General features: G+C 42.5%; 2 protein-coding genes across 4 annotated transcripts in view; both read right to left on the reverse strand.

Annotated features, from left to right (window-relative positions):
* The window catches only part of LOC309550265 (eotaxin-like), a gene marked incomplete at its 3' end in the record, with an annotated part of 902,909 nt that overhangs the window by 539,621 nt on the left and 343,064 nt on the right, over positions 1-20,224 (reverse strand). The gene's annotated exons all lie outside the window — the stretch shown is intronic.
* The window catches only part of IL11RA (interleukin 11 receptor subunit alpha), a 218,711-nt gene that overhangs the window by 101,104 nt on the left and 97,383 nt on the right, over positions 1-20,224 (reverse strand). Inside the window, exon 1 of one of the 3 annotated variants that reach the window (XM_082243025.1) lies at positions 11,129-11,257. The exons of the other annotated variants lie outside the window; for them this stretch is intronic. The gene's annotated coding sequence lies outside the window, so the exon portion shown is untranslated. Of the gene's footprint in view, positions 1-11,128; positions 11,258-20,224 lie in introns of those variants that run through there. 3 annotated transcript variants of the gene reach the window in all.

Raw genomic sequence — 20,224 nt, forward strand, 5'->3', positions numbered from 1 at the left:
TGGCAATCGGCATTCCTGTGAATCGGCGTCCCCGCTGCCTAGTGGGGGCGGGAGCGCGTGCTCGCCCCCTAGCACCACTCACGGGACCTACATCGTTTTGCACAGTCGAGCCAGTCTGCCACAGTAAATCTGTGGTAGGCGGGCGGTCGGCAATTGGTTAATAAACGCATTGAAGCAGTTTTATACTATGTGCGTATATCTCGGCTTGTTTTTCATATCAATCTAATGCTTGGAGATATAGAAATTATATCCAGATGTGTGCTGACACAGCCTGATGGAAGATTCCCTTACATTGGAATTCTTACACCTACATACTTGCCAACTGTCCCGTTTTTGCCGGGACAGTCCCGGTAAATAGGAGCCTGTCCCGGGTAATTTACATTGTCCAGGCAATGTACTTATTTACACTTTGCACTTTATTTATATTTACATATTACATTTTTTGTACGGTCACACCTGAGCACATTTCACACTTTAGAATTGCAGGGAATTGTGATGAGAATTTTAAACTTTAGGCAGAAGTAGTGCAGCTGAATGGGAGAATTATTCCAACTCTGCTACTTTGGCCTCAAGTTTAAAATTCCCTTTTCAATTTCCTGTAATTCTTTCTTTATTGAGTAGACCCTATAATCTGTTATAATTAATTATGTGGAGTGGGCGGAGCTTCAGGAAAGTGGGTGTGGTAAGTAATTGATCACTGTGCTGCAAAGTGTTCCTAGAAATTTTTTTCAAACGTTGGCAACTATGCACCTATGAGGATCTTCTGGCCTGTTTGACCCATTTACTATATGGTACCTGGGTCCACGTTTTCTGGTGAGCGCATGTACCCCCTGTTATTGGTGTTGGGTTCTGTCTCACTGATGATTATTGGAATCAGAGCCCTTTGGCTTCATACCTGGTTTCCAGTCTTCTCCACTTATTTTGGGGAATTATGGTCTCTTTTATTGATTTTTCCATACACTTTTGTCAGTTATATTTAAGACATTTATAACCTCTACATGTACACTTCATTGGGTGTACATTAGTGATCGACCGATATCGTTTTTTTGTTGCCGATACCAATACCGATATTTTGGTCAATGCATATCGGTATCGGCCGATATGGGCCAATATTTTCGTACATTTAAAAAAAAAAAAATGTTTTACATTTTTTTTCTTTGACAGGTACACTTGTGGAGGGATCTGGGGGTCTAAAAGACCCCAAACCCCTCCTCTCCTCTTAAAAGCATTCAAAAAGCCAAGTTTGGCTGCTTTGAATGCGGTAATTTCTTTGATCTGGCGCCGAGTACCTGGAAGTGATGCCATCACTTCCGGGTTTTTGCATGGAGACCCAATCAGAGCCGAATGCGGCTTTGTTCAGGTCTTCGGCGGGCATGCAGGCTGGTTGCCCCAGGTCTCCTGGTGGGACGGAAGACCTGGGCAAGCCACAAAAGGCAGCAGGAGGGGGGAGGGGACGTCTCCTCCCGATCCTTGTAATGACAGCCAAGCGGCTTCTCAGCCTCATTGGTTGTCATTACAAGACAGCCGACTATTGGCTATGGACGCCGGTACCGGGGTGATGCCTCTAGCTGCAGGCATCACTCCGGTACAAGCACTTTCCTGAAATATTGGCAATATCGGTCACCTTGGTGGCCGATTCCGATATATTGGGAAAAGTGCAGATCGGCCCTCGATATATCGGCTTTGCCGATAATTGGTCGATCCCTAGTGTATAAATCATTTTAGCACTGCACTTTTATTATACATGATAAAGTTTGGTCTAAGTGGTTGGCCGACGCCACCATGGCTGCTTCATGATTTCTTGTTTGATTGCCACGGATCGTCTTCCCCAGTGGGATGCATGGAAGGGACGATGTTGTACAGTTCTATACAGGGCTATATTATGCTATAGTGTGCTATACTGTACTATATTCTACTATACTGTACAATGCTGTATTATATTCTACTATACTGTACTATACTGTACCATACTCAGTGGCGGCCGGTGTATTGAGGGCGCAGGGGCGCCGCCCCCCATCCATGCGTCCGGCCCCCCAATCTGCATGCAGGGCACCGGACACATGGAGCTTAATGTTTTTTTTTTAATCACCTGATTAGAGCCAGAGGCTCTAATAGGGTGATGCAAAGGGTGGAGCCGGGGGGGCAGAGCAGTGCGCCCCGAGCCCACCCATTGTGTGAAAATAGCGAATGAAAATTCGCTATTGTCACACCGATCCTCCTCCTGGCCAATCAGGAAGCACGTCCCATACGCGCTTCCTGATTGGCCGCAAGGCAAACCCCATGCCATTGGCCGAGGAGGAGGCGGGAGCGGGAGGACTGGAGGAGACGCGCCGCCGGGGGACACAGTGAGGAGAAGCCACCGGGACTGAAGAGAAGCTGCCGCTGGGACTGAAGAGAAGCCGCCGCCGCTCCAGGTAAGTGCACTGGTCTCAGGGGGGAGCCCACACTGCATTGAAGGGGGCACGCACGCATGCTGGTCTCTGCATTGATGGGGGCTCGGCATGCTGGTCATTGCATTGATGGGGGCATGGCAAGCTGGTCACTGCATTGAAGGGGGCATGGCAAGCTGGTCACTGCATTGAAGGGGGCATGGCAAGCTGGTCACTGCATTGAAGGGGGCATGGCAAGCTGGTCACTGCATTGATGGGGGCACGGCAAGCTGGTCACTGCATTGAAAGGGGCACGGCAAGCTGGTCACTGCATTGATGGGGGCACGGCAAGCTGGTCACTGCATTGAAGGGGGCACGGCAAGCTGGTTACTGCATTGAAGTGGGCACGGCAAGCTGGTCACTACATTGATGGGGGCACGGCATGCTGGTCACTGCATTGATGGGGGCATGGCATGCTGGTCACTGCATTGATGGGGGCACGGCACGCTGGTCACTGCATTGATGGGGTGCATGCTGGTCACTGCATTGAATGGGGGCATGCTGTGGTAACTCTGCATTGAATGGGGGCACGCTGTAGTAACTCTGCATTGAATGGGGGCACACTGAAGTAACACTATACTTTGATTACTGAAGGCCCCTTTCACACTTTTGTGACCTCAAAGTCAAGCAATTTTTTGCCGCGTTTTTTGCCGCAAAGCAATGCCTATTCGATTTTTTCTGTTTTGAGCACCAGCCGCCACTGACCATACTGTACTATACTGTACTATGCTGTACTATATTCTACTATACTGTACCATGCTGTACTATGCTGTACTCTACTGTACTATACTGTACTATGCTGTACTATATTCTACTATACTATACTGTACCATACTGTACTATACTGTACCATACTGTACTGTACTATGCTGTACTATATTCTACTATACTATACTATACTATACTGTACCATACTGTACTATACTGTACTATGCTGTACTATATTCTACTATACTGTACCATACTGTACTATACTGTACTATATTCTACTATACTGTACCATGCTGTACTATGCTGTACTCTACTGTGCTATACTGTACTATGCTGTACTATATTGTACTATATTGTACTATACTGTACCATACTGTACTATACTGTACTGTGCTGTACTATATTCTACTATACTGTACCATACTGTACTATACTGTACTATATTCTACTATACTGTACCATGCTGTACTATGCTGTACTCTACTGTGCTATACTGTACTCTACTGTACTATATTGTACTATATGGTACTATACTGTACCATACTGTACTATACTGTACTATGTTGTACTATACTGTACTCTACTGTACTATACTGTACTCTACTGTACTATACTGTACTATACTGTACCATGCTCTACTATATTCTACTATACTGTACTATACTGTACCATGCTGTACTATACTGTACTATGCTGTACTATATTCTACTATACTGTACCATACTGTACTATGCTGTACTATATTCTACTATACTGTACCATACTTTACTATACTGTACTATATTCTACTATACTGTACTATATTCTACTATACTGTGCAATAGAGGGTTATATTATACTGTACTATACTAGACGTTACTGTGCTATAATGAGCTACTGTATACTGTGCTATAGATGGCTATACTGTACTATATGGGCTTTACAGTGCTATATTGTACTATACTATACTTGGCTATTTTTTGCACTATTCAGTACTATTCCGGGCTATACTCTACTATTCAGTACTATAGTGGGCTATGCTGTACTATACAGTGCCGTACTATACTATACTGGGCTATACTGTGCTATAATATACTAAAGTGGGCTATACTGTACTATTATGTCCTATAGTGGGCTATACTACACTATACTGGGCTTTATTGTGCTGTAGTGGGCTATACTATTTTGTACTATATAAGACTTTATTGTGCTATACTAGGTTTACTGTGCTATAGTGGCTTATACTGTACTAGTGGTATACTGCACTATACTGGTTTATACAGTGCTCTACTGTTCTATACTATACCAGGCTACACAGTGCTATACTGTACTATATCAGTCTATACTCTACTATTCTGTAGTAAACTGTTGTACATTGCTATACAAGCTATACAGTGCTATAATTTACATTAATGTGCTATACTGTACTATTCTGTACTATGGTGTTCTGTAGTGGGCTGTGCTGTACTATACTGTGTTATATTGTGCCATCGTGGGCTATATAGTGCTATAATGTATTATATGGTATTATGCTGGGCTATTCTATGCTATAGTGGAATATATTACACTATATTGTATTATACCAGACAATGTTGTGCTATAGTGGGCTATACATTACTATACTGTGCTATACTGCACTAAACATGCCCATAATTTGCAACTGTGGGCTATACTATACTATATTGTACTATACTAGCCTTCATTGTTCTATACTGGGTTCTACTGTACTATACAGTATCATACTATACCAGGCTATACTGTACTAGATAAAGCTATACTCTATTCTGTACTATAGTGGGCTATGCTGTACTGTACTGTGCTGTATTGTACTATACTGGGCTATACTATACTATATTGTACTATACTAGGCTTTACTGTGCTATAGTGGGCTATACTGGGCTATAGTGTGCTGTACTGTTCTATACTGGACTATACTATGCTATACTGTTCTATATTGGACTATACTATACTGTTCTATACTATGCTATACTGTTCTATACTGGACTGTACTATGCTATACTGTTCTATACTGGACTATACTATGCTATACTGTTCTATATTGGACTATACTATATTGGACTATACTATGCTATACTGTTCTATACCGGACTGTACTATGCTATACTGTTCTATATTGGACTATACTATACTGTTCTATACTGGACTATACTATATTGAACTATACTATGCTATACTGTTCTATACTGGACTATACTATGCTATACTGTTCTATACTGTTCATATTGGACTATAATATGCTATACTATGCTATACTGTTCTATACTGGACTTTACTATGCTATACTGTTCTATATTGGACTATACTATACTATATTGGACTATACTATGCTATACTGTTCTATACTGGGCTATACTATATTGGACTATACTATGCTATACTGGACTATACTATACTGTTCTATACTGAACTATACTATATTGGACTATACTGTGCTATACTGTTCTATATTGGACTGTACTATGCTATACTGTTCTATGTTGGACTATACTATGCTATACTGTTCTATATTGGACTGTGCTATGATATACTGTTCTATATTGGACTATACTATACTATATAGGACTATACTATGCTATAATGTTCTATAATGGACTATACTATACTGTTCTATACTGGACTATACTATATTGGGCTATACTATGCTATACTGTTCTATATTGGACTATACTATACTGTTCTATACTGGACTATACTATACTATATTGAACTATACTAAGCTATACTGTTCTATACTTTACTACATTGTACTATACTATACTGGACTATATTGGACTATACTATACTATACTATATGATACTATACTGTTCTATACTGGGCTATACTATATTGGACTATATTATGCTATACTGTTCTATACTTTACTACATTGTACTTTACTATACTGTTCAATACTGGACTATATTTGACTATACTATACTAGACGAAACAGTTCATATAGTGTGCTATACTGTATGATCTTTTGCTTTACTGTACTTTACTGTGCCATATAGGGGTGGGCTATGGGGGGCACCTCCCATGTTCACAGTTCTATAGACCCAGCAGTACAACTTTGTTTCTGTATCAGCAAAAAACACTCGCCTGCCTGCTGCTCTTCCCCTCCATTTTTTTTCATTTACTGTATTTATTTTCTGCTGGGGTTAAATCCAGTTAAATCTATATACTGGTGACTCACTGGATAATTGGGCCTCACAAACAAAAGAGCTCTATACTGTATATACCTAGAAGTGTGTCATCATATAGGATATAATTGGCACGACTTCCTTCCAAGAACCCCTCTATGCCAATATCCTTCTTTTAATTGGAGAGGAGTAAAACACACACATAGTTCTTCACCGTCATCGGAGCCACACTCCATAGGCAGCACACCGCCACATTGCTTTGCATTAACCTTCACCCCCCCTGTCAAAGTTTTAGTAAAAGCTAGGCATTTCATTAACCTCAAATGAAACCAATGAAGAATAGGTCTAAAAATGAATGAGAAACTTTTACTTAAAAAAAATCCACAGAACGATTTTCTCTCCAGGTCGAATGCTATCTTTCATACAAAATAGCGTGAATCAAGAAAATACTGTATTACAGCCACTAGGTGGAGCTGGCGATCACAGTAAATAGGTTTTTCTTTCAGCATGACCTACATCTAGTGCCCATAATGTGGTATTTTCCTAATGCGCTCTATAGAGAACATTCGATCTGGAGAGAAAATAGCCTTATAACATTTGTTTTTGCCCCTACTTGCACAAAATTAAAGTATATGCAGTTTCACGGGATGAATAGCTCTGAGGTTTTGTTTTTTTTTAGAATCGCACTCCTATTTGCTGTTTGACCTTCAAGAGAGGATGCAGTGTGGTGCTGCAATAAAAAAGAGCTCCCTGACTATGCCATCGAACTGGCCAGTTTTTTCCTAGCTATACCTGCTTTAGCTGTAAACCTTTTTTTTTTTTCAGAACTCGTGTGTTTGATACTCACTGCCTGAAACTACCTGAAAAAAAAAAAAAAAAAAACCAGATTGGGGTGCTGCTGCTGTATGTAAGCCAACTTTATTATGAAAAGGAAAATCCATTCCAGGGCCAAACATGTGCTGCCAGTGTATGCTGTCCATGAAAACCATACTGCTACGTAACACCAAGTACAGTTTAAAGGCATGCCTTAAACCTATAATTTCAAGGATTTGTGTATTTTCCGTGTCGCCCTTAAAGCCACATAAAAGTTAAAAAAAAAAGATGCTGGGTACTGCCATGGGGGCATGGACCAATGCCAAAATTACTGTACAATGGAGGAGAGGCCCTCTTTGGCCTTGGTCCATACCCCCATGGTGGCCCCCATTCTTCTGATTTGAACATACAGAAAGCTGTTTAAAAAAGTGCCAAAAAATGATTCGAACTGGATTGAAAACTGCCTAAAAAGGAATGGAAAACTGTTTAAAAAGGAAAAAAATTTGACAAAAAAGGACTGAAAACTGTTTAACAAAAAAATAATTAAAAACTGCTTAGAACTGACTAAAAACTGCCTAATAAAAAGGGACCAAAACTGCTTTAAAGGGACTAAAAACTGCCTAAAAAGGGGATATAAAACTGCCTAAAAAATAATTAAAAACTGCTTAGAACAGACAAAAAAGGACCAAAAACTGCAGATCCCCCTGACTATGCCATCAAACTGGCCAGTTTTACCCAGCTATACCTGCTTTAGCTGTTGACTTTTTTTTTTTTTTTTTTTTTTAGAACTGGTGTGTTTGATACTCACTGCTAAAACTACCTGAAAAAAATCAGATTGGGGTGCTACTGTTGTATGTAAGCCAAATTTAATATTAAAATCCATTCCATGGCCAAACAGGGACCAAAACTGCTTTAAAAGGATTAAAAACTGCCTAAAAAAGGGATCTAAAACTGCTTAAAAAAGAACCAAAAACTGCTTAGAACTGACTAAAAACTGCCCAATAAAAGGGGACCAAAACTGCTTCAAAAGGAGTAAAAACTGCCTAGTACTGACTAAAAACAGCCTTAAAAAAAGGGATCTGAGTGCCGGTTCACACTTCTGCGATCACAGACATTGCATATGATTCGGAGCGCACTGCTCCTAAAATCACATGGGATGTCTGTGCCGATTCGCACCGCAATCGTACTGAACTCGCACAAGATATATTCGCAGTGTTCCCGCATCGCAGAAGTGTGCACTGGCACTAAAACTGTTTAAAAAAGAATTAAAAACTGCTTTAAACTGACTGAAAACTGACTAAAAACTGCTCTTAAAAGGACCAAAAACTGCTTAGTACCAACTAAAAACTGCCTAAAAAGGGATTTAAAACTGCTTAAGAAAGGAATGAAAATTGATGAAAAAATGAGTGGAAACTGCTTAAGAAAAAGAACCAAAAACTGCTTAGAACTGACTAAAAACTTCCTAATAAGAGGGACCAAAACTGCTTTAAAAAGGACCAAAAACTGATTAGTACCAACTAAAAACTGCATAAAAAAGGGATAGAAAACTGCTTAAAAAATGCCCGAAAATTGCTTAACAAAAAGAATCAAAAACTGCTTAAACAGACTGAAAATTGACTAAAAAAAGGACCAAAAACTGCTTAGTACCAACTAAGAACTGACTAAAAAGGGATCTAAAACTGCTTAAAAAATAATCAAAAAAACTGCTTAGACTGAAAACCGACTAAAAAAGGACCAAAAACTGCTTTTTGAAAGGACCAAAAATTGCTTAGTACTGATTAAAAACGGCCTAAAAAGGGATCGAAAACTGCTTAAAAAAGGACTGAAAATTGCTTAACAAAAAGAATCAAAAACTGCTTAGAACAGACTGGAAATTGACTAAAAAAGGACCAAAAATTCTTTGTATTGATTAAAACTGCCTAAAAAAAAAAAAAAACGACTTAAAAAAGGAATAAAAATGGATGAAAAAAAAGACTGGAAACTGCTTAACAAAAAGAAACAAAAACTGCTTAGAACTGACTGAAAAATGCCTAATAAGAGGGACCAAAACTACTTTTTAAAAGTACCAAAAACTGCTTAGTACCTGACTAAAAACTACCTAAAAAAGGATTGAAAACTGCTTAACAAAAAGAATAAAAAAAAAACAGCTTAGAACAACCTGAAAAGTGCCTAAATATGGACCAAAAACTGCTTAGAAAAGACTCACAACTGCTCGAAAATGAATAGAAAAATGGAATGAAAATGGAAACCCTTTGGCTTTAGTGTGAATGAATTGAAACTTTCACTACCACAACCCCCATCATGTTGTATTTTTGAAGTAACAAAGGGAAGGTCCTCTTCATATGGACACATTACAAGAGACATACATCCTGTTGCTTTTATTTAAAAAAAAATAAAAAAAGGAAGCATTAAAGGGCTCAAAATCTGAACCAAAACGCAGCCGCTTACACAAAGGGGTATATTTATTTATATTTATTTAAAAAAGTCTGCATAGCTGTTCATCCGCCGAAACTGCGTGTACAATCGTTCTGTGCGAATGGGGCAAAATCAAATGTTCTCAGGCTAGATGCGAACGTGTGAATGAGGAAAATATCCCCCTTATGGCCACTAGATGGAGCCTCAGATGCAGATGTGTTTCATATGATAGTCAGCACCATCTAGTGGCCATAATGTGGTAATCCCCCCTCGTTCACATTCGATCTGCACAGACTATAGCTTGGAGAGCATTCGATTTGTCCCCATTTGCACAGAACTAATTTTACAAGCAATTGTAACAGCTATAGGGATTTTTTTTTTTTTTTTATAAATGCACCCCATAATTTTTATATACGTCAAAAAAAAAAAAAAAAAAAAAACAGCAATCACATGCAACAAAAAATAAATCAGAATGTTGGAATTCTGAGTTGCCCAGCAAGGCATGATTTGGGTTGGGGGGGGGAAGAAAAATTGCAGCATCCGGAGCCGTAAGCAGATCCAGGATTTGGTAGCCGTAGGCAGATCCAGGATTTGGTAGCCGTAGGCAGATCCAGGATTTGGTAGCCGTAGGCAGATCCAGGATTTGGTAGCCCCAGGCAGATCCAGGATTTGCTAGCCGTAGGCAGATCCAGGTGGTAGCCATAGGCAGATCCAGGATTTGGTGGCCCTAGGCAGATCCAGGATTTGGTAGCCATAACCAGATCCAGGATTTGGTAGCCGTAGGCAGATTCAGGATTTGGTAGCCATAGGCAGATCCAGGATTTGGTAGCCGTAGGCAGATCCATGATTTAGTAGCCGTAGGCAGATCCAGGATTTGGTGGCCATAGGCAGATCCAGGATTTGGTAGCCGTAGGCAGATCCAGGATTTGGTGGCCGTAGGCAGATCCAGGATTTGGTAGCCGTAGGCAGATCCAGGATTTGCTAGCCGTAGGCAGATCCAGGATTTGGTAGCCGTAGGCAGATCCAGGATTTGGTAGCCATAGGCAGATCCAGGATTTGGTAGCCATAGGCAGATCCAGGATTTGGTAGCCGTAGGCAGATCCAGGATTTGGTAGCCGTAGGCAGATCCAGGATTTGGTAGCCATAGGCAGATCCAGGATTTGGTAGCCATAGGCAGATCCAGGATTTGGTAGCCGTAGGCAGATCCAGGATTTGGTAGCCGTAGGCAGATCCAGAATTTGGTGGCCGTAGGCAGATCCAGGATTTGGTGGCCGTAGGCAGATCCAGAATTTGGTGGCCGTAGGCAGATCCAGGATTTGGTAGCCGTAGGCAGATCCAGGATTTGGTAGCCCTAGGCAGATCCAGGATTTGCTAGCCGTAGGCAGATCAAGGATTTTTTCCATGATACCGTAGATCTCCCTGGTAGAGTTTTAGGAATATCGGTCAGAAAATCAGGACTGGAACAAGCCTGGAAAGTTCTATGGAAACACTTTTTAGAATTGTTGAAGCCTGCGTAGCGGGATGCAGCCGCTGAATCCTCTCCGATCGCTCCTGACATTTAAACAACCCCCCCTGTGACTTGTGTCACCAGCAATGTAACCCCCCCCCCCCCTCATCTTTCGGCTGACAGGTCCTCTTACCTTCACCTCCCCGAAGAGCAGCGCATGGTAGCGGATCCGGGCTCCGCGGACGCTCAGGAGTTCTATGCTTTGGAAAAAACTCGAAAAACTCAGCGAGCGAAATGAGAAGAAAAATAGAAATATGAGAGAATGAAGAATCCTGCCAGGCAAACCCCCCCCCCCCCTCCCTCCCTGCAAAGACTGAAACCTGAATCCGGACTTCTGGGCCCCAGCCAAGAGCCAGAGCCGAGTGGAGGTGCAAAGGGGGGGGGGGGGGAATCGAGTAGGACCTTCTGTGCTGCCAACTCCAGCCACACTCCACCCCCCCCCTCCTCCAACACTCACACACAGAGCTCTGCTATGCAGCACACATACTACGCTCTGCTATACACACACAGCTTCAATGAAAAATCAAAACCGGGGACCAATGCAAGCATTTTGGGAGGAATACACTTTACCCAAAAAAATTACCATTTATTTATTAAACAAAATTTAATTAAAAAAAAACAAAACCAGGCTGTAATTTCACCATATTTTTATTTTTTATTAAAAAAAAAAAAAAAACTTCCAATATTGCTTTACAAAGTGTTGCTTGTTATTTTTTTTTTTTTATCTATGACATAAAAATTAAAAAGAAAAATCAAAACCGGGGACCAACGCAAGGAAGGGAGGAATACATTTTGCCCAAAAAAATTGCCGATTATGTGTTATGCAAAATTTAATAATAAAAAAAAAAAAAAAATCAGCCTATAATTTCCCCCTTTTTTACATTTTTATTTTTTTTTTATTTTTACGTCACGGAAAAAAAGAATATGGCAAAAATATACAGTAACAGTACTGAAATAATACTTTATTTTTTTTTAATCTAATTGTTCTTTCTATGAAAATAAATCTAATAAAAAAAATATATTTTTATTTACAGAATTAAATATTGCCAACAAAAAGCCCCCCACAAAAATGAAGGCAGAAGTTGACAAATATTATTTGTGTACTCACATTATATTTTTTTCTTTTTACTTTTTAAGCCTTCCCCTCCCCCCCCCCCCCACCCCCCACTCAATCACACACCAAACAGTCTCTATAAAATACACCAACCCACCAGCATCCACCAGAGCATATTGCAGCAAAGGTTGTCCCGTGCTATTTTTTTTTTTTTGTTTGTATATTCCCCCCCCCCCCCCTTTTGTTTTTGTTTTGTTTTGTTTTTTTTAATTTAACTTTTTTTACATCTAGAAAAAAGATGGAAAAAAATAAAATAGGTATCTAGTGAGAGTTCTGAAATAATTTTTGTATACTGTTACTTTAAATGTTTTTATTGTAATTTTTTTTTACACTTTTTATTTTTATTTCTGTGCAAAGAAAAAAAAAAGTAAACCTTTAATTTCACTCTTAAAATCCGCAAAAAAAAATTAAAATTAAAAAAGAAACATGATTGCACTCTTAAAGTCCACAAAAAAATAAATAAATAAAATTAACACTATTCCATCCTTAAAATCCACAAAAAATCCCCACTACTGCACCCCTAAAATCCACAGAGAATGAAAAAACTAATAATAATAATGATATACTATTGTCTCCTCAAAATCCACAAAAGAATTGAAAACGAAACACTATTGCACCCTTAAGATAAAAAAAAAAAAAAAAAAAAAATGAATAAAAAAAAAAAAGAAACACTATTGCACCCTTAAGATAAAAAAAAAAATGAATAAAAAAAAAAAAAGAAACACTATTGCACCCTTAAGATAGAAAAAAAAAAATGAATAAAAAAAAAAAAAAGAAATACTATTGCACCCTTAAAATCCACAAAAAAAAATAGTAAATAAAATAAAAAATAAACACTATTACACCCTTAAAATCCACAAAAAAAATAATAAAATAAAAAATAAACACTTTTTCATCCTAAAAATCCCCCCCCAAAAAAAAAAAAAAAACACTACTGCACCCCAAAAATACACAGAGAATGGAAAAACCAATAATAATGATATACTATTGTGCGCTCAACACAATCATAAATATTAAACATATGACATCTGAGATGACCCAAATATTATGGTGATCTTCATACAGTGTGAAAAACCATATGTGAAAATTCTTTATGCAAAAACATATAATTTAAAACAATCGTGAAAATATATATATATTGTGGCTCCCCTATAACAAAAGATATAAAGTGCCAATAGTGCATTATCCTTTTAAAAAACTTTATTAAAAAAGAAACACACTTACATGGCAAATGGAAGGAACTGGGCATAAACAATGTTTCGAAGTGTACCGAATGTGACCGCCTGCCGTGCGGAACACGTGGTGTGGCGTGACGGCGTGGCTACTCCTCCCGACGCGTTTCTCCTTATCAGGCTTCAGCTGGGACCGGAGCACAGCATGCGCCATCACTTGCAGTCTTAATATACTCTCGACAGAGGAGCCCAGCAGGATACACCCACTATAGGAGGCGGGGGGGAGGGGGTCATCCTGCACAAAGAGAGAGACTTCTCCCTTGCACCTCATGTTGATGAGGACCTTCCCTGCAACCCTGGCAGATAGATGTGGGGGTCTGGGGGTTTATATTCTTTAGGCAATGTCATCATCACTATCCCCTATCCTTACATAGCTGACAACAGCTCAGGGAGCGGTCATGTGACTAGTGGTACTGTCGAGATCGGTCGTGCATTCCGGGTCGGCATTTTTTTTTACTTTCCGATGGGTGATGGACAACATGATTGATGATGGATCTACAAGGAGGGACCGTTTTAAGTTTTTAATTTTTTTTATAATAAACATTTGGAAGTCTTTATTTCTAGATTAATTTTTTAGTGACTAAGCAGGGGTAATATGTATCCCCAGTAAGCACCCCCAGAATTATCTGCCAGGGTTGTGGGGAAGGGGCCCTTGTCCTCATCAACATGGGCGGCAACAGAAGTCTCTCTACTTTTGCAAGGAGACTTGGTCTTCCCTCCGCCCCCTTCTGTAGTGGGTGGATCCTGCTGGGCTCCTCCCACAGCTCTGCTCTCTGCACAGGTTTCGTATGGCACAGTGATGAGGTCACCCCTACCTTTACAAGGTGATATCTGGGCTTACAAAGCCATCAGGTGCACACAAAGTGTCCCCAGACCCCCACAACCACCATCCAGGGTTGTATTAAAGAGGCCCTTGTCTTCATTGAGATGCTTTGTCAAGGTAAAGCCTCTTGCCTTGTGCAGGGTGACTTGTCTTGCCCCCGCCCCCTTCTGTAGTGGGTGGATCCTGCTGGGCTCCTCCCACAGCTCTGCTCTCTGCACAGGTTTTGTACGGCACGGTGATGAGGTCACTGCTACCTTTACAAGGTGATATCTGGGCTTACAAAGCCATCAGGTGCACACAAAGTGTCCCCAGACCCCCACAACCACCATCCAGGGTTGTATTAAAGAGGCCCTTGTCTTCATTGAGATGCTTTGTCAAGGTAAAGCCTCTTGCCTTGTGCAGGGTGACTTGTCTTGCCCCCGCCCCCTTCTGTAGTGGGTGGATCCTGCTGGGCTCCTCCCACAGCTCTGCTCTCTGCACAGGTTTTGTACGGCACGGTGATGAGGTCACTGCTACCTTTACAAGGTGATATCTGGGCTTACAAAGCCATCAGGTGCACACAAAGTGTCCCCAGACCCCCACAACCACCACCCAGGGTTGTATTAAAGAGGCCCTTGTCTTCATTGAGATGCTTTGCCAAGGTAAAGCCTCTTTCCTTGTGCAGGGTGACTTGTCTTGCCCCGCCCACTTCTGTAGTGGGTGGATCCTGCTGTGCTCCTCCCACAGCTCTGCTCTCTGCACAGGTTTCGTATGGCACAGTGATGAGGTCACCCCTACCTTTACAAGGTGATATCTGGGCTTACAAAGCCATCAGGTGCACACAAAGTGTCCCCAGACCCCCACAGCCACCATCCAGGGTTGTAGGAAAGAGGCCCTTGTCTTCATTGAGATGCTTTGCCAAGGTAAAGCCTCTTTCCTTGTGCAGGGCGACTTGTCTTGTCTCCGACTCCTCCTGTTGTGGATGGATCCTGCTGGCCCCTCCCACAGCTCTGCTCTCTGCACAGGTTTCGTACGGCACAGTGATGATTTCAGCGCTACTTTTACAACGTGATATCTGCACTTACAAGGCCATTAGTAGACACAAAGTGTGTCTAATAAGCCCCTCCTCTGCAAACCTCCACATTCACTGGTCCAGGGTTGTAGGGAAGAGAACCTTGTCCTTATCAAGGTGCATTGTAAGGGGAAAGTCTCTCTTCTTGTGCAGGGTGACAGATTTTGTCTCCATCCACCTCCTGAAGTAGATCCTGCTGGTCCCTCCCACAGCTCTGCTTTCTACGTGGGTTCTGTACGGCACAGTAATGATGTCACTGCTACATTTACAAGGTAATATCTGGGTATACAAAGGTATTAGGTACACACAAAGTCCCCCTAGCCCCAAGACCCCCACAACTACCATCCAGGGTTGTAGGGAAGAGGCCCTTGTCCTCAACAACATAAGGGGCATAGTGCTTTGCCAGGGTTTATATGTTTATATGAGGGGTCTTCAAAACTTTTCCGCACTTTTATATACACTTTATTGTCAAAAATATTGGGACACCTGCCTTTACACACACATGAACTTCAATGGCATCCCAGTCTTAGTCCGTAGGGTTCAATATTGAGTTGGCCCACCCTTTGCAGCTATAACAGCTTCAACTCTTCTGGGAAGGCTGTCCACAAGGTTTAGCAGTGTGTCTATGGGAATGTTTGACCATTCTTCCAGAAGCGCATTTGTGAGGTCAGGCACTGATGTTGGACGAGAAGGCCTGGCTTGCAGTCTCTGCTCTAATTCATCCCAAAGGTGTTCTATCAGGTTGAGGTCAGGACTCTGTGCAGGCCAGTCAAGTTCCTCCACCCCAAACTCGCTCATCCATGTCTTCATGGACCTTGCTTTGTGCACTGGTCCAAATAATTTGGTGGGGGGATTATAGTGTGGGGTTGTTTTTCAAGGGTTGGGCTTGCAGTGGGGTGGAGGTGGAGGGATCTGGAGGTCTAAAAGACCCCAAACCCAAGGTAGAAACCCCTCCTCGGTACCGAAAAGTATTCAAAACGCCAAGTTTGGCTGTTTCGGGCCCTCCAGCCCATTTCATGTGGCCTTCGCACCTCTCCTGCAGCTGCAGGAGAGCTTCAGCCCTCCTCCAGACCCTGTGCTCTATGCTTTCCAGCACTGCCTCTAGCTTCTTCTCAGCAGCAGCACAAGGTAAGGGTGGTGCACTGAAATGTAAGAGAGGGTGGGGGACTCAACTTCTGATGGTGGGGAGGCTCCTGACATCTTATGTAAGGGTAGGGGATGCTCTGGACATCTAGTCTTACAGATACAACCGGCCCTTTTGAGGGCAATCATATTGCTGGTGCAACCCTTGATTAAATTAAGTTTGACACCCCTGATCTAGTACAAGGTTACCTCTTATACCACTGAAGAAGGAGACATATAGCATCTGAAACGCGTCAGTTGGAGAATACCTGATTGTATCATCATCGTTTCAGTTGGTGTATTTTCAGTTGTCCATATCGTGTATATTTCATGTTTCCTATCTTTTACTGATGATTCATAATAAATATCTGTTTTTATCTGCTATGTGTTTGAAGTGTCTATAAAGTCCCACAACTGGGGAACCTCCATGTCCTCTCCTACTCTTCAGGAACACTTCACAGCACGCCTGCAAATCATTCAGAAGACTCATGCTATCTGGTGAGGAAAAGTGGTGACAGGTCCTCTTTGCAGGTATGGGACTTTTGTGTACAAGGCTCAGTGTTTCAGGTTCACCGGAGATCACTCCTGGTGGTTGGGTTTGGCTAAAAGGAGCCAACAACAGAGGAAGATACCAGACCAGACCCCCCCTCCCTCCCAGTTCCCCTTTAATTGTATGGAAGCCTCCAGGAACCTTCAATGAGTATCTGATCCTTCTCACATAAACACTTATTATTCCATTATCCCAACTCTCCAAATCCAGAGAAATCCTGGAACTCATATCTGCTCCACATGGCGCCCCCCGCTGGAGTGAATTATTATTCCCAAGTAATTACAATGTATCAAAGATCATCTCAGCAGATGTTGGCCTACTCATGTGAAGTCATCGCGTTGTTGGCGTCCCGCTTCAGCCAGCGGGATGATCGCGTTACAGATCTGGCGCGGTGACCCCCGGCTCCTCACATGACACTTGGAAACGTCTGTGTGTCACTGCGCTTGATGCAGTGATTGGGGCCCATGAGTGCTGTTTTAAATGCCAAAGCCAACCGAATGCCACGCCGGGACAGTATAAAAGTGGAAACACATGCAGCAAAAAAAAAAAAAAAAAAGACTGAAGGCGCCTGGGCCGGGAACAAAGTGGGAAAATAATAGAATGTGTCTATAAAGAATCGTTCACGGAATCTATTAGTGGAAACCTCAAAAAAAAAACTCCACTATAACGGAAAAAAACTTCTGTTATTTTCTCCCTTTTGGTCCATTAAGTCTACCATTGAAAGCGTTTTCTTCAATAAGTGCAAGGAAATACCTGTTGATCCTGCCAGAAATCCAGAGCTTGTGCACACTTCCATTGTCATCTCAAGGAGTCTAATTATCCCTCCCAGTTTTTGTCTTGGACTACAGAACAAGTAGTTCCTATGTTGTAGAGATGAGGGGAATGAAGAGAGTTTTCCTAATTCAGCAAAAGACAAGTGTGCAGGGCTGACACCATTGTGTTGTCAGTCCATAACAATATATTAAGAGTTAATATATTAATTAATACACTGAGTGTATTTCTGGCTGGCAAACCAACAGGTATTTTTCTGGATTTGCAGGGTTTCCCATATCTACCGGGGCAATTTTTTTTATTTTTCTTTACAATCTGCATTTTTTTTAAGCTGGTACAGTATACCCAATATATTTCCTCCTCTCCCCTATTTTTAGCCCGCTCTACTCCAGTCACATGATCCAGGATCCCCTGTGTCAGCCAATGGCAGCTGTAGGGGAGAGGTTGGTGCGCTGATAACCGATGGGCCACTAAAGCCTATGGGTTACTTTACCCATGGAATTTAATGAGCCATCTCTTGTTGGAGCTTCTCCCTCTCCCCTATTTTCAGCCCACTTTGGTTCGATCACGTGATCCGACTCCCCTATATCAGCCAATGGCAGCTGTAGAGGAGAGGTGGGTGCGCTGATAACTGATGGGCCACTAAAGCTTATGGGTTACGACACCCATAGACTTCAATGGCCCATCTCTTGTTGGCGCTTCATCCTCTCTCCTATTTTCAGCCCACTTTGGTTCGGTCATGTGATCCGGCACCCCTGTGTCAGCCAATGACAGCTGCAGAGGAGAGGAGGGAGAGCCGAAAAATGTTCCAACTTTGACTTCTCATGACCAGGGATAGCCATACATGCATTGATGTTCATCTGGCAGCTGTAGGGGAGAGGAGCAAGGGCCAACAATGCTGAAAGATAGATAGATAATATCTATGGGTGACGTCACTGCTCCAGGCTAGTAAAGCTTGGAGCGATGATGTCACCCATAGACTTCAATGGCCTATCTGCTGTTGGTGCTTCCTCCTCTCCCCTATTTTCAGCCCACTTTGCTCTAGTCACGTGATCCAGGCTCCCCCTGTGTCAGCCAATGGCAGCTGTAGGGGAGAGAAGGGTGCACTGACAACGAATAGGCCATTGAAGTCTATGGGTGACGGCACCACTCCAGGCTTGGAGCAGTGTCGTCACGCATAGATTTCAGTGAGCCATCTCTTGCTGGCACTCCTCCCTCTCCCTCATTTTCAGCCCACTTTGGTTTGGGCATGTGATCTGGCTCCCCTGTGTCAGCCAATGACAGCTGCAGGGGAGAGGAAGGAGCGTCAAAACATTTTTCCAACTTCGACTTCTCATGACCAGGAATGACCATACATGGATTAATGTTCAGCTGGCAGCTATAGGGGAGAGGAGTGAGGGCCGCAATGATGAAAGCAGATAGGCCATTCAAATCTATGGGTGACGTCACTGCTCCAGCCTAGTAAATCTTGAAATGGTGATGTCACCCATAGACTTCAATAGCTCATCTGTTGTCGGTGCTTCCTCCTCTCCTGTTCTGAGCCCGCTCTGCTCCAGTCACGTGATCCGGCTCCCCTGTGTCAGCCAAAGGCAGCTGTAGGGGAGAAGAGGGTGCGCCAACAACAGATGGGCCACAGAAGTCGATGGGTGATGTCACCTCTCCAGGCTAGTAAAGCTTGGAGCGCTGACATCATCCTTAGACTTCAATGGCCCATCTCTTGTTGGCGCTCTTCCCTCGCCCCTATTTTCAGACCACTTTGGTTCGGTCACGTGATCTGGATCCCCCGTGTCAGCCAATGGCAGCTGTAGGGGAGAGGTGGGTGCGTTGAGAACGGATGGGCCATTGAAGTCTAAGGGTGACGTCCCCCATAGACTTCAATGACCCATCTCTTGCTGGCACTCCTCCCTCTCTCCAACTCTCAGCCCACTTTGGTTCAATCACGTGATCTGGATCCCCCGTGTCAGCCAATGGCAGCTGTAGGGGAGAGGTGGGTGCGCTGAGAACGGAGGGGCCATTGAAGTCTAAGGGTGACGTCCGCCATAGACTTCAATGACCCATCTCTTGTTGGCACTCCTCCCTCTCTCCAACTCTCAGCCCACTTTGGTTCAATCACGTGATCTGGATCCCCTGTTTCAGCCAATGACAGCTGCAGAGGAGAGACGTAAAAAAATTTTCCAAATTCGACTTTTTATGACCAGGAATGGCCATATATGGATTGAAATTCAGCTGGTTCAGCAGGGACCGGCTAAATTTTGATGCATCTATTGCCGATCCTGGTCATTTTGCTTCGTTCAGCGCGTGCGGCCAATAGGTGGGGAAATCTTGCTGTCAAAATACAATGACACAGAACTGAGCCATGTATGGCCAGCCTCAGTTTTGAGTGGTCATCAGGAGATCATACCAACCCTTCAATAGTTTAACCTGTGTGCCCATATGGGTCCCTTGTCTATTAGGACCCCAGAAACCCCTCTGGAAGTGTTATGTTTTGTAAAAATGATACAATACTTTGAAAAAAAAGTCCTGGATTTGAACTGATTGTGTTATGGGTAGGCATTCCCCCCTCCCG

Source organism: Pelophylax lessonae, assembly GCF_965119305.1.
Source record: "Pelophylax lessonae genome assembly, chromosome: 1".
In the NCBI taxonomy this organism is placed as follows: Eukaryota; Metazoa; Chordata; class Amphibia; order Anura; family Ranidae; genus Pelophylax; species Pelophylax lessonae.